At 52.5% G+C, this 15,534-nt stretch overlaps 1 protein-coding gene across 12 annotated transcripts in view; it reads left to right on the top strand.

Annotated features, from left to right (window-relative positions):
* Nucleotides 1-15,534, top strand: part of LOC143288455 (neurofibromin-like) — a 278,699-nt gene that overhangs the window by 100,548 nt on the left and 162,617 nt on the right. The window lies entirely within an intron of this gene.

The following is a 15,534-nucleotide window of genomic DNA, read 5'->3' as shown; positions in this document are numbered from 1 at the left end:
TCCATCCCCCTGCTGCTCGAACTCACCATGCTACAGTGTGTTCATTTAAACGTTTGTTGTGCTGCCAAGAAAAATCGCACAACTCAAAAGGTAAGCTAATCTGCATGCAGGCATGCTATATGTTCAGTGTGTATTTACGATGTTATTGTGCTAAACGCCTGTTTTCTTAGAGAGGGATTTAAACTTAACGATTTTTGCGGTCATGTTTCTGCTTATCCTTCTCTTCTCTTTCTTCATTTATGTTTCAGCCGTTGCTGCAACAAACGCTATGTAAGAAAACATATTGTGTTTGGAGTCAATGGAAAGCTTATTTTGAGTTCTTTTTAGAAAACCACTTCTTTAGTCGTTATTTCCGATCCATCCGAGGAGATGATGCGCGAAAGAAACAAAGCAGATTTACCGCCGAACAAGCGTACAGCGAGTGCCGCTGGCGCGGCCTGTTTGTCAGCCGCGTTTATTTATATCCATGCCCTACTTCCTGGGTTCACGAACTTTCGCAGGGCCAACTAAAGTGCCAGCACTGAACACCCGTGGTTCGAACAGAATGTTCGTGTGCTCACTAAGTTTTGTTCCGCTTGTACACTGCCTGTAGGAAATTAAACCTATGCATGTTTGGTATTGTTAAACTTGTCAGAGAATCACACATTCATTCACACCCATAGCGCCCTTTTTGTTGCATTCTTTGAAAGCACATCACCCTGTTTCTGACAGTTTATCAGCAGCAGCGAAACTGTTCACAGCTGTACACACTGCCCGTGTAACATGCGCTCCGCTGAGAATAGCGCGAAGTTAGTGGTGCGGCAGAGCGCTGCCCCCATAGACTGCCTGCCTGTCTGTCCAGGCTATCACCTTTCCAACGTTTCGTGCTCGCTCGCTGTTCCATCCCTCTCCCCTCCGCTTCGCGCCAAAACTAAATAGGCTGCCTTGTGCCGTCGTGACTTGTATCACCTGCAACACCAATTTCGATACGTATGCAGATCAGCTTGTCATATGGGGTACCAAGGTCAACGGCTGGCCAGCGAGTATTTAGTTACGGAACCTTACAAAGAAACTTTCCATTTAATTACACATACTTAACCAAGACCCACTAGTGCAGACTCCAGCAGGGGTCTGACATTCCTGTCCTGTGCAAACTACTACCCGCCTATGCGGAGAAAACGAAAGTAGCTATGGCCGATAACCTCCCGAAGTAGGTTACCTCCCATGTGTATCCCTGACTACCGCCCTCTTTTTCCAGCAGCCATCTTGACTCCTGTTCCTGTGCTCTTCATACGGCTAAGTTTTTTTGTATTTTCTGTCTGTCTGTCGATTCTCTGGCGTTCTTGTTTTTTGTCAAATTATGTCTTCAACCAGGTCACATAATTATATAGCTCAATGGGGCTAAAATTAAGGCGTGATCGCAATCGATTCGCTGACACTCTGGGCCCTCTACTCCTGGCCCTGTCAACAACGCCAACCCGCCACCTCCTCCACTTCCTCTGCTCCCTCCGGTCGACCGCAGACCTCCACCACCTTCTACATCTCCACCGGTGGCTTCTAGAGGTTTGTTGCCCCACACTCAGGTCAGTGGTGCCTTAAATGCCATTTTTATCGATCTGCGAACGGACTCGACGCAATCCGTGTTTTCTCGGTCCTACCAGTCGGCAGTACATGAGTCGACCTCCTCTATCTCTTTACCCATACCCACAGTTTCACCCGTAGAATGTGCCACAATCCCTTTGGGGAAATAACACCATATGCTTGCTTTGGATCCGCAAGCAAGACTGGGCCCTATGTGCGATGCGTCTGTGGTGGCAGCCGTGAGATCAGATCACGCGACCCCCCACATAGCATGCCTTGACCGTCTCAGATCCAATGGCAACCGAGGCGAGTAGGGATGCCCTCCCCATGCGTAGGGAGGAAGGTGGACCACTAGGGGACACGCTTGCCCATACACGTGCACCCTCCCCCTTGTCTGGAGCACCTGATCCAAGGGAGGCAACCCTTGCTTCGGCACCCTTGCTGGTGACCGCACAGTTACTTCCCTTGCACCGGCACTGCCCCTCGCCTACAGTGCGGGTGTGTGCAGGTTCCCTCCAAGCTATGCGGTGATGACCCCATCTACCACACCGCCGGTTGCTGCTGTTTCACATCCACTAATGGCGTCTAAGCAAGCTGCTCAGCCAAACAACCAGCAACTCATTGTTAACTTGCTGCAGCAGTTATGCACCACTCTGCTTCCCGGTGCCACACCTTGCGCCTGCACCACCCCTCGCCCACAGAGCAGGTACGTGCACAGCCCATTGAACTTCGGCAGTGCTGGTTTCTTCTGCCCCACCGCCTAACTCTGCTGTTACCCAGACTAATATCGGCACTCCCACGTCGGAGTGCCTCTTGATAAATTGATCCTGCCACTCGGCAGTGCTCAGGCCGATCTTGTCTCTCCCTTTATCCATCAACACACAACAGCTGAACATCGGTCCTCTTGCAGGAGCTATTCGCGAGGTTGGACTGCTGTTCAGCTACAGGGGGATGCACATCCCACGGCAGGCTGACGGACTTGCCACCCCCTTGTCCACGACGCCCATAACACTGGATTACGGCACTGTCTTGCCACATGCCATGACCGTCTCGCATCTGATGGTGACCGATTCGGGTAGGACACCCACAGCACTAAGGGACATTATATTTATTCCCCTTGCGGCCGTATTCACCTTTGTCGGTTACGGTGGCATCGAGCTATGGACTCTCACACACAGCATGACACTCCTCCCTCTACAGCGAGGAAACGTCACACCAGGGGATATGTGCTCTAAAGACACCATCCTTTTCGCCCATTCTCGGCGCCAAGGGAGGCACCTTCGCATAACCAAGGCGGTTGATGATGTAGTTACTTCCCTTTGGCCTACACAGCATCTCACTCCTGCCTCCAGTGCTGTCCACCAACGATGTTTTTTCTGATTCTCATTGGGCCCTGATACCCATTCCGGGGCTTCACACAAGTTAGCCCAGCAACTGCACCTTTCTTGCTGTTTCTCAGGCTATGTGCCACTGAACTTTTGGGTTCTTCATCCCCCCACACTTGCACACAGTCCTCTGCAGGCAACCAGTCCTATTACCATTCTTTTCTTGTTATACACAATAACATGAAATAAATCACAATATTTTCCTTTCCATTCTTTTTGATTTACACTCACACCAGCTGCCCCTGTGTGCGGAGACAGTCCACCTCTGGTGTCAAGAACACAACATCCACCTGACAGCACGACATGTCCCTGGCAAGCTGAATATTCTCGCAGATTACCTCAGCAGATCCCACACCGTACTCCAAATGGAGTGGACCCTGTCACACTCGACACTTCAACTAATCTGGGACCATTGACACAAACCACATGTGGATCTCTTCGCCACAAGATTCAACTTCCGCATTCCAAAGTCTACAGCACTAAGTCCCAGTGCAATTTAACTTCTAGTGTGAGAGACGTAGTCCTTCATGAAAGACTAAGCTGCAAACGATTTTCTTTTGCAATTAAGAAACCACTGATAATACAGCTCTCACTTTGCTGTTGGCCATACTGTAAACGTATGTCAGTTTGGTGTCATATACTGTGCCATGTCAAACTGATGCAAACTAGGCCTATGGTTTGCTCTGTTTGGCCAAATTTCGCGCGGCTAACAGTGAAAAGACGCCCCTCTTAGTCTGGCCCGCTCTTAGCCAATCAAACGCCTCTAACAGCTATAAGCGCTGAATCATTCCTTTGGCCAAGGCTCTCCACGCCATCTTGTCAGGTTTTCGCTCTGTCTCGTCTAACGCTTTTTTTGGCTATTAAGCGTTTTCATTTGGCCTTATTTTGTTGTATGCGGCTTGCATGTGTATTGTGCTTACATTCTGTGTACTCATTTCGACTCGGCCCCCTCGATTTCTTCGTATTTTTCTACCTCTGAGTCGATCCTGTCTTTCCTTTCTCTGTTGGGGATCGTATTGTTCGCTGGGTGCTTACGCGCGGTACCATGCCTCGTTTGCCATCCTACGAAGGCAGGGATCATGATGCTGGCAGAGATACTCGCCAAGAGACTCTCCCAGGCCCGGAGCTCATGATTTCTCCCGATAGGGACCGCGGCGATGCGTCTGCAGACGCTGATCGCGGAGGGGACGCTCGTCCCAATAAAACGGTCATGAAGGGGACCGGGGGGAAAGGGATTCGAGCGTCACCTCCCGAAGTGTCCCAGCGCGAGGCGGGTGGAAGGGGGAGTAGCACGTCCTCTCTTGGTGGTGGGAACTCGCGGCTGGGTGCGGACTCCCAAGGGGAGGCCGCCCCCCGCCGTTACCCGGGTCCCCACACGGAGACGGCCCTCAGGGGCCCCAGTGCTGTTTCCCCTCCTCCCTTCTCGGTCGACCCCCCTCCCCCACCTCCTCCTGGGGGAGAAAAACAGTTGGTTCCGGGGGGGGACCTCCACTTAGCCCACCCCGGCCCAAGCCACCCCAGTCTCCCCACGGGAGGGGATTCTGGGCGCGTGGCAACCTGCTCTGCAGGTCTCCCCGCTATCCGGCCGGTCTCCCCTGCTGGGGGAGTCCCGCGCGTGTCAGGCGGTTCCGGGCAGTCAGACCGCCGGCCTTTCGGCCTGTCTAGACACCCAAGTCGGACCTGACCTCCCTCCGACTTGGCCAGGTTTTTCCCTTCAACGAGGTCAAGGCACCAGTGACCCTTGGGGCTTGGGTCATGGGATGGCTGGTGCCCACGGGTGGTATCCCCCATTCTACCCGTACTGGGGTGCACCTATGGTGCATGCTGGGTTCCCGGGAGGACCAGGGACTAACCCCTGGTCCGCTCCCCACCGTACCCAACCCAGCACAGACCACAGAGTGACACACACAGCCCCGACAAGAGGGATTGACTCTTCGTTGGGCAGGTCGAGCTCCTCGACCAGTGTGAACACTACAGCCTCGAATCGGTCCTCTGTCAGCACGCAGGTGACCGCCACGGTCACTACGGCTTCCTTTTCAGGACCGACGGCAGCTGAGGGACCCCGCTCAGCCCGTGGGAGCCTGCTGTTCCCACCTACCCAGCCCTCGGTCCTAAAAGGAGATGAGTGGGTGTTCGTCCCCTCACAGCACTCGTGGGTCCCTCTGGCGTCCAGGGACGCTCTCTCTGAGAAGGTGTGGCACCCACCATCCCAAGCATGGTTAGACCTACGGTCCACACACTCCCCACCCTCTTCAAGTGTCAAGGACATAACAGAGGAGACCAGGGTCCCTGCTCGGGATCGCCCCAGCTCATCCCGCTGGGCTGACCACAGCCCACAGGACGCCCCCGTGGGTACATCCACTTGGGATGGCACCCAGCAGGGGATGGACTGTGAACAAGAAGGACAGCCCCTGTCTTCGGATGAGGACGAACAAGCAGATGAGCACTCTTCGCCCCCATCCCAGTGCGACAGATGGAGCCCACGCCTCCCTAGGGACCAGCCTGAACCAAACTCGGACTTTGCCGAGCTCGAACTGACCCTCCCCAATAGGGTCACACATGCTGAATCAGTCCCTCAGGCAACTTTGTCACCCTTAACCCTCCTACGGTCAGGTGACTCTAACTCCAGAACCACAAGGCGACTCAGAGTGCCAGAAATGGCTCAGGAGTGGCTTAATAAGCCAGCCTGCACCGTCAGGGGTGCTGCTTCCATCCCTCCTCCAGGCAGGGAGTCACTCTCTGCCCAGGGCGCTTTTGCCCCAGGCAAGTTCCTTAAAGATCCCTCCAAGGGAGGAGTGTGGTCCTGGTACACACAGGACCACCCTGCCTACAGGGAAGCAGAGCCCTCCGCGCAGGACAGGATGTTGGTCTCACAGCGCACCACCTTCCCCACCTCAGCTACTCTTCCCTTTAAGACATTTGCAGAGTGGGACAAACTGGCCCGCCGCTGCCTCCTCGAGGTGTCCACGGCTTATACCTTCTTTGACGCGTTCCTCCACAGAGCCAATGAGCTGTGGGAACGACGTCCAGTTCAGCAGGACACGGAGTCTCCTTCCTCTGGCCTGCCTGGCCTCTTCTCAGACCCGAGGTTAAACACTTTTGGCAATCGAGTAGCGTCTGGTCTCACGGCAGCTGCAGACGCAGCTACCAGCATTCACTTCAATACGGTGCTAGCGCGGCGGGATGCTGTTCTCCGCCTCTCTAACATTCCAGTAGAGGAGAGGGCTGCTCTGCGGTCCATCCCAGCACAGCAGCACTCCCTCTTCGGCCAGTATGCGCCGCATTTTCTCAGCCACAGGGCAGAGACAAACCGGGAGGTGGCCTCATATTTAGCCCAATCCTTCCAGGGGCGCCAGGGTTCTATGCCTTTGAAGAGACCCGCCACCAGGGCTCCTCCATATACCTCGCCTCCTAAGCCAAAGCGGCGTGCTCAGAATCAGTGGCAGAGGAACAAACCACCTCATGGCCGTCCAAGCCGTCCGGCCATGCCCAAGGCCAGAAGGCAGCACCCCCAATGACTGGGCCCCGATTCAGCACTGCCAGTCGTTCAGCCCCTCCAAGTAGGAAACTTGTCCCGGCACGCGCATCAGTGGCGTGCTCTGGGACTCAACGACTGGATTGTGTCGGTGCTAGAGTCGGGGTACATGCTCCCTTGGGTGGGGGACCGCCCCCCTCTAAGATCCACTCCTCCTCCTTATGTGCCCAGCTCGATGGAGCAGGAGAGCGTCTTAGAGAAAGAGATATCGCACCTACTCCTCATAGGGGCGATATCTCAACTCTCGGACCCGGGCCCCGGTTTTTACGGCCGGTTGTTCGTGATTCCAAAAGTCTCCGGAGGGTGGAGACCAGTCCTGGACTTGTCCCCCCTCAACAGATTCCTCCCCAAGATGAAATTCAAGATGGACACACAGGCACAGATTCGGGAGACCATGCAACGGGGAGATTGGGCGACGTCCATCGATCTGAAAGATGCTTATTTCCATATCCTCATCCACCCGGCATCCCGCCGGTACCTGAGGTTCGTGTGGAGGGACAGAGTGTTCCAGTTCTCTGCCCTCCCATTTGGTCTGTCCCTTGCCCCTTTCCTGTTTACCAAGGTGGTGCGGGAATTGGTGTCAATCGTCCGGTCGGAGTCCATTCGGCTCTGTGTGTACCTGGACGACTGGCTTATTCTGGCCCAGTCACAGGCTCTGTGCCAGAGTCATACAGCCAGACTTCTAGACCTGTGCTCCCAACTGGGCTTCATCACGAACCAGGAGAAATGCGATCTGTCCCCGAGCCAGTCCTTCGACTTCTTAGGGATGAGATTCGACACGCGGTCCATGATAGTCTCTCCGACGCCAGATCGGTGGGACCCTCTGGCAGGCCTCCTCAACCACTTGCGCCATTCCTCCCAAGCAACGGCGCGGACACTTTCTTCCCTCCTGGGCATGATGGAGTCCATGGCACCTCTCATCCCTCTGGGCAGGGTTCTCAAGCGCCCTCTTCAGAGGGCACTCAGGCTACGGTGGTCCCAGAGCACTCAGCCATGGGATACCCGGATATGTCTGGGCGAGTGGTTCCTCGAGGTGACATCAGAGTGGTTAACCACCCCTCTTCTGACACAGGGTGTGCCCATAGCCCCACCTACTCTTCAGGTGGCACTATTCACAGACGCCTCCTCCATGGGCTGGGGAGCCCACATGGACTCACTCCATGCAGCAGGGACTTGGTCCCCGGAGGAGCGCCTATGCCACATCAATGTTCTGGAACTGGAGGCAGTTCGCAGGGCTCTCCAGCACTTCATAGCGGAGGCCAAAGGCAAGACCATTCGCTTGTTCACGGACAATACAACAGTCGCTTGTTACGTGAACAAAGGGGGCGGAGCACACTCGGCAGACCTCTCTCTGCGGACCGAGGCTCTCCTCCGTTGGTGCCACAGCAAGGGCATTGCACTTTCAGCGAGACACATAGCAGGGAAAGACAACATTTTGGCAGATGCTCTCAGCAGGTCCAAGAGTGTCATACACACAGAGTGGACCCTGGACAAGGACACCCTGCAAGGAGTGTGGGAACAGTGGTTCCGGCCGATGGTGGACCTGTTTGCGACAAGGTTCAGCAAGAGACTTCCCACTTACGTCTCTCCAGTCGCCGACCCAGAAGCATGGGCAGTGGACGCTCTCTCTCTAGACTGGAGCAGTCTGATTGCCTACGCGTTTCCTCCCTTTCCAATCCTGTCCAAGGTGATACGGAAAGCCAGGTTGGAACGCCCGCAGATGATCCTCATTGCGCTGAAATGGCCAGCCCAGCCCTGGTTTCCGGTCCTTCAGTCCCTGACACATGTTCCACCACTGGAACTGGAAACCAAACCTCATCTGCTGAGGCAGCCTCGTTCGGGCATTCCTCACTCCAATCCTCAAATGCTCCACCTGCACGCGTGGCTGCTGTGCGGGCGGATCTGTCGGCATCACCATTGAAGTCTTCCACCCCTCGGTCAGCCTCTGTGTCCGCCGCGCTGACCAAGGGGGGTGCCTCCTCCGACCTCCTCTCCATAGTCTCCAAAGCCAGGAGGGAGGGAACAGAGACTTTGTATGACTTTCGATGGAAGAAATGGCTGAGTTGGTGTACAGCTCAGAACATTCCCCCTACTAACCCTACGAGCATGCAGCTGGCCAACTTTTTGGCTCACTGCTCCTCGGTTCTCAACCTGTCTGCTAGTTCTGTGAGAGGGTACAGGTCTGCCATTTGTACCACTATCAAACAGCTAGGTGGTCCCACTTTTGAAGCTGATTTCCTGCTCAGAGAAGTGGCTAGGGGCGCCTCTCTGAAGGAAGCTAGGAATCCCAGAAGAGTGCCCCTCTGGGACTTGTTCCTGGTGCTGGATTTCATTCGAAAACAGCCCTTTGAGCCATTGGGGACTGTTCCTTTTGACCTGCTCACTCTCAAGACCACTTTCCTTCTGTTGCTGGCCACGGGCCGTCGTAGAAGTGAGATTCATGGTCTTAGTGGTATGCCACAAGATCTAGCATTCCACAGAGATGGTTCCATCACTCTTCGTTTCCTTCCAGAGTTTCTGGCTAAGAACCAAGACCCCGAGGTCCCTTCCCCCTCTCTGAGGGTCAGACCTTTGTCGGATATTCTGGCACAAGATGATGAAGATAGGCATCTCTGCCCCGTTCGGTGCCTCAAATACTATTGCAATAGGTCTCGCCATAGGCGTTCTTCTCAGAGGCGCCTTCTCATCTCCCTCAATGAGAATTACAAGAAAGATATCGCTGCAGGCACCATTTCCCGCTGGGTTTCCCAAGTCATTCGTAGAGCCTACTCTCATGCACACAAGGATCTCAGTTGTCTTAATCCCAGAACACACGAAGTGCGGGCCATAGCTACTTCGGCTGCTTTCCAGCACTCGGTACCACTGCAGCATGTCTTGGAGGCAGCCTTCTGGCGGTCGGAGAATCCCTTCATCAACTTCTACCTCCGGGATTTCCGTATGACCAGGGCTGACGGTTCCAAGGGGATTTCCTTTGTCGCGGCTAACACTGCCGTCTCAGTTTCAAGGGCTCCCCATACGAACCAGTAGGCGTTGCCCTCCTCCATTTGCTTTAAATTCTGCATCAGTTTGACATGGTACAGTATATGACACCAAAAGGAGGAGTTTGTATTATACTCCATGTTGGTGTTTACATATACTTACCATGTCAAACTCGAATGCCCGCCCGTCCGTCCCCGCGTCTCCGCCGTGGTTCTCATGGGGCATTTTCATTCATGGCCACGGAATGATTCAGCGCTTATAGCTGTTAGAGGCGTTTGATTGGCTAAGAGCGGGCCAGACTAAGAGGGGCGTCTTTTCACTGTTAGCCGCGCGAAATTTGGCCAAACAGAGCAAACCATAGGCCTAGTTTGCATCAGTTTGACATGGTAAGTATATGTAAACACCAAACATGGAGTATAATACAAACTCCTCCTGTAACTTCTTTTCCGACAACACAGAGAATTACAACCTTCCTTTCACAATGAATGAACTTAAATCTGCCCTTCAGACCTGTACGGATTCCTGTCCAGGAATGGACGAGGTCCATTATAAACTCTTAAAGCACCTTCCCCAACCTGTCTGGACACCCTGCTTAAAGTTTATAACCACATCTGGGTCAGAGGCTTCTTTCCACCCTCCTGGCGGAAAGCCCTCATAATCCCGCTGCCGAAACCGGGAAAAGACCCCTCGAACCCCTCCAACTACTGCCCAATTGCACTGACCAGCTGCATCTGCAAACTGATGGAGAAGATGGTCAACGGTAGACTGATGTGGAAACTAGAGACCGACGGCCTTCTGGCGAAAGAACAGTGCGGTTTCCACAAGCATCGCTCTACCATTGACCATCTGGTTCATCTGGAAACCACTGTAAGAAATGCCTTTGTGAACAAACAACATGTGGTGGCCATATTTTTTTACTTGGAGAAAGCTTACGATACCACATGGAAATTTGGTATTCTCTCGGACTTGCACAAGCTCGGCTTCCGAGGACACCTGCCTCAGTTCATCCACAATTTTTTACAAGACAGACAATTCCAGGTGAGACTCGGCACCACCCTGTCCGACGTTCACGAGCAGGAGCTGCGTGTCCCGCAAGGGAGCATCCTGTCGCCGGCTCTTTTCAGCATCAAAATTAATGACATCGTTCAATCCGTTCAGAAGGGATCGGACAGCTCGCTGTTCGTGGACGATTTTGCCTTATATGCAACCGGCAGCACGTATGCCAGCATCCAGCGACGGCTTCAGCTCTGCGTCAACAAAATCCAGTGTTGGGCAGAGGAGAATGGCTTCACATTTTCGTCCTCCAAAACTGAATGCATCCATTTTCATAATTTTCGCCAGTTCTATCCGGACCCTGAAATCCGTCTGGGAACATCCACCATCCCGGCGGTCAAGGAAGCCAGATTCTTAGGGGTCGTCTTTGATCAGAAGCTGAACTTCCTCAGCCATATTAAACAGCTGAAAATATCTTGCCTAAAAGCCCTGAACATCATCCGAGTTGTGGCACACACGAACTGGGGTGCTGATAAGAGAACTCTCTTGCACCTCTACAGAGCCCTGGTCTGGTCCAAACTGGATTATGGAAGTGTAGTATACGGCTCGGCCAGACCGTCCTACCTGAAACTGTTGGACCCTGTACACCACCAAGGGCTCCGACTCAGCTTAGGTGCTTTCCGCACCACCCCTGTGCACAGCCTGTACGCAGAGGCAGGGGAACCGCCTCTTTCCAACCGCAGACTGAAGCTGACCCTGAATTATTATTTGAAATTGTTCTCTGAACCTACAAACCCTGCTTACGACACTGTATTCAACAACCCTTTCGATAAGAAATTTACAGACAACCCAAACTGCATACCTCCTCTCGGACTCCGCATTCAGCCGCACTTAGAAAATGCCGATCTGGATGTCGGTGGCATCTCGGATTTCTCTAAGTTCCCTGACAGCCCTCCGTGGACCTTTACAACACCTGAGGTCCGATTCGATCTGGCCTCGTACCGTAAGGACGCCACCAGTTCTCTGGCCTACAGAACTTACTTTTCGGAAATGTGCCACAAATTCCCCACTTTTCAAAGCATCTTCACTGACGGTTCCAAGTCAGAGGACGGAGTCGCCGCATCTGCGTTCTGTCCCGCCTTTCCTGACTGGCCCTCAACGGAACACATCCTGTCTGACAGCTCGGTGTACACTGCGGAACTGACCACACTGGTTCTGGCGGTTAAAATGGTTCTCTCTTCGAAACAAAAGAGATTCATGATCTTTTCCGACTCCTTGTCAGCCCTGGAGGCGATCGCCTGCAGGAATATCACTCATCCCAAACTGCTGGAATTTTATGAAACTTTTACTCTTGCAACGAAGAAAGGATACGAGGTTGTGTTGGCCTGGGTTCCCGGACATGTTGGCATTCGTGGTAACGAAAGGGCGGACCTGCTGGCCAGGAACGCTGTAAAGAAAGAATTGTCCAGATCCTTTGTACCATATACAGACATGAAGCGGAAGGTGAACACCTACTTTAAGGATCTTTGGCAAGAGGAGTGGAACACCCAGACGGACAACAAGCTCTTCCAGATCCGTCCAGACCTAAAAGAGACCCTCCCTTCGGGGGTGAAGAACAGAAAGGAGTCTGTGCTGTGCAGACTGCGTGCGGGGCACACTTTTTTTTACTCATTCTTACTTGTTGAAGGGGGAAGAGGCCCCTCGATGCATTCCCTGTGATGAGCCTCTCACCGTGAAACACGTGCTCCTTGTTTGTTGGGATCTGCATGACGTTAGACGCAGACATTACACGGAGGTTTCTTTGAAGACTTTGTTTCGTGATGTCCCTCCGTGGGCGCTGATGGACTTCTTAAAAGAAGTGAACCTTTTTAACCAGATTTGAAGGTTTTAAACTATGGAAGTTTTTTTTTTAACTTTGGAGTGGAAAGTTTGAAGTGGTGACTCGTTTTAATTGGTTGGTTTTTTTTTTTATCCTTGTAGTAGTTATTGATGCGGCGATAGCCTTGAAATGGCCTTAGTGGTCGGCGAGGCTCTAAGCACCATAATTTCATTTCATTTCATCTGTCCTCTGGAAAGCTCTCGTGTTTAGATCTGTCAGTCTGCGATCCATCGTTGGTCCTGGACTACGAGTGGAAAGTGCACGACGATCTGCACGGGAGTGACCACTTTCCTGTCGTCCTCCGCCCCACAGATGGAGAAGGTGACTCTCTGCCTGACCGCCTGAACTATGACAAAGCAGACGGTGGAATTTTTACCATGAAGATAAGAGCAGAGCTGCAGGAAGAAACAGTATTGAAAAGCAAGGACCCTGCTGACACTGACTCGGATCGTTTTAGATTGCGCCAAAGCAGCAGTCCCATCGTCTACCTCCAAGCCTCAGGTGCCAAGAACGCCCTGGTTCAATACTGAATGTCGGGAGGCCCGTAAGTCTCAGAAGAGAGCGCAGCGACGCGTCTTTCGGAGACCGATAGCGTTCGAACCCATCAACAGTTGAGGGCGAAAGCCAGGTGTGTTTTTAAAAAGAGCCAGAGAAAGTCATGGAGAGATTTTTGCTCTTCCTTAACCTCCAACACACCCAAGAAGAAAGTGTGGAGGGTTTTAAAAAGAATTAAGGGCAAAAACGTATGCCCAACCTTTCATCATCTTAAACTTTCAGACGCTCTGGTCACAGAGAAGAAAGCAGTTGCCAATTAGCTTGCCTCCACAATTGAACAGAACTCGAGATCTGCTAACAAATCTGCTCGCTTTCTTAAAACCAAAAACCTGACAGAAAAAACACCCTGTAGCTTCTTTTCCAACAACACAGAGAATTACAACCTTCCTTTCACAAGGAATGAACTTAAATCTGCCCTTCAGGCCTGCACGGATTCCTGTCCAGGAATGGACGAGGTCCATTATAAACTCTTGAAACATCTTCCCGAAACCTGTCTGGACACCCTGCTCAAAGTTTACAACCACATATGGATCACAGGCTTTTTTCCACCCTCCTGGCGGAAAGCCCTCATAATCCCGCTGCCGAAACCGGGAAAAGACCCCTCGAACCCCTCCAACTACCGCCCAATAGCACTGACCAGCTGCATCTGCAAACTGATGGAGAAGATGGTCAACGGTAGACTGATGTGGAAACTAGAGACCGACGGCCTTCTGGCGAAAGAACAGTGCGGTTTCCGCAAGCATCGCTCTACCGTTGACCATCTGGTTCGTCTGGAAACCACTGTAAGAAATGCCTTTGTAAACAAACAGCATGTGGTGGCCATATTTTTTTACTTGGAGAAAGCTTACGATACCACCTGGAAATTTGGAATCCTCTCAGACCTGCACAAGCTCGGCTTCCGAGGACACCTGCCCCAGTTCATCCACAATTTTTTGCAAGACAGACAATTCTGGTGAGGGTCGGCACCACCCTGTCTGACATTCACGAGCAGGAGCTGGGTGTCCCGCAAGGGAGCATTCTGTCGCCGGCTCTATTCAGCATCAAAATTAATGACATCGTTCAATCCGTTCAGAAGGGATCGGACAGCTCGCTGTTCGTGGACGATTTCGCCCTGTATGCAACTGGCAGCACGTATGCCAGCATCCAGCGACGGCTTCAGCTCTGCGTCAACAAAATCCAGTGTTGGGCAGAGGAGAATGGCTTCACATTTTCGTCCTCCAAAACTGAATGTATTCATTTTCATAACTTTCGCTAGTTCAATCCGGACCCTGAAATCCGTCTGGGAAGGAAGCCAAATTTTTAGGGGTCGTCTTTGATCAGAAGCTGAACTTCCTCAGCCATATTAAACAGCTGAAAATATCTTGCCAAAAAGCCCTGAACATCATTCGAGTTGTGGCACACATGGACTGGGGTGCTGATAAGAGAAATCTCTTGCACCTCTACAGAGCCCTGGTCCGGTCCAAACTAGATTCCGGAAGTGTAGTATACGGCTCGGCCAGACCGTCTTACCTGAAATTGTTGGACCCTGTACACCACCAAGGGCTCCGTCTCAGCTTAGGTGCTTTCCGCACCACCCCTGTGCACAGCCTGTATGCAGAGGCAGGGGAACCGCCTCTCTCCAACCGCAGACTGAAGCTGACCCTAAATTATTATTTGAAATTGTTTTCTGAACCTACAAACCCTGCTTACGACACTGTATTCAACAGCCCTTTTGACAAGAAATTTAAAGACAACCCAAACTGCATCCCTCCTCTCGGACTCCGCATTCAGCCGCACTTAGAAAATGCCGATCTGGATGTCGGTGGCATCTCAGATTTCTCCAAGTTCCCCGACAGCCCTCCATGGACCTTTAGAACACCTGAGGTCCGATTCGATCTGGCCTTGTACCGTAAGGACACCACCAGTTCTCTGGCCTACAGAACTTACTTTTCGGAACTGTGCCACAAATTCCCCACTTCACTGACGGTTCCAAGTCAGAGGACGGAGTCGCTGCATCTGCGTTCTGTCCCGCCTTTCCTGACCAGCCCTCAACGGAACACATCCTGTCTGACAGCTCGGTGTACACTGCGGAACTGACCGCACTGGTTCTGGCGGTAAAAATGGTTCTCTCTTCGAAACAAAAGAGATTCATGATCTTTTCCGACTCCTTGTCAGCCCTGGAGGCGATCGCCTGCAGGAATATCACTCATCCCAAACTGCTGGAATTTTATGAAGCTTTTACTCTCGCAACGAAAAAAGGATACGAGGTTGTGTTGGCCTGGGTTCCCGGACATGTTGGCATTCGTGGTAACGAAAGGGCGGACCTGCTGGCCAGGAACGCTGCAAAAAAAGAATTATCCAGATCCTTTGTACCATATACAGACATGAAGCGGAAGGTGAACACTTACGTTAAGGATCTTTGGCAAGAGGAGTGGAACTCCCAGACGGACAGCAAGCTCTTCCAGATCCGTCCAGACCTAAAAGAGACCCTCCCTTCGGGGGTGAAGAACAGAAAGGAGGAGTCTGTGCTGTGCAGACTGCGTGCGGGGCACACTTTTTTTTTTTTTACTCATTCTTACTTGTTGAAGGGGGAAGAGGCCCCTCGATGCATTCCCTGTGACGAGCCTCTCACCGTGAAACACGTGCTCCTTGATTGTTGGGATCTGCAT

The sequence above is a fragment of the Babylonia areolata genome, chromosome 12, assembly GCF_041734735.1.
Source record: "Babylonia areolata isolate BAREFJ2019XMU chromosome 12, ASM4173473v1, whole genome shotgun sequence".
Classification (NCBI taxonomy): Eukaryota; Metazoa; Mollusca; class Gastropoda; order Neogastropoda; family Buccinidae; genus Babylonia; species Babylonia areolata.
Note: the sequence above shows the minus strand (reverse complement) of the source record. Positions and strands in the feature narration are given on the sequence as shown.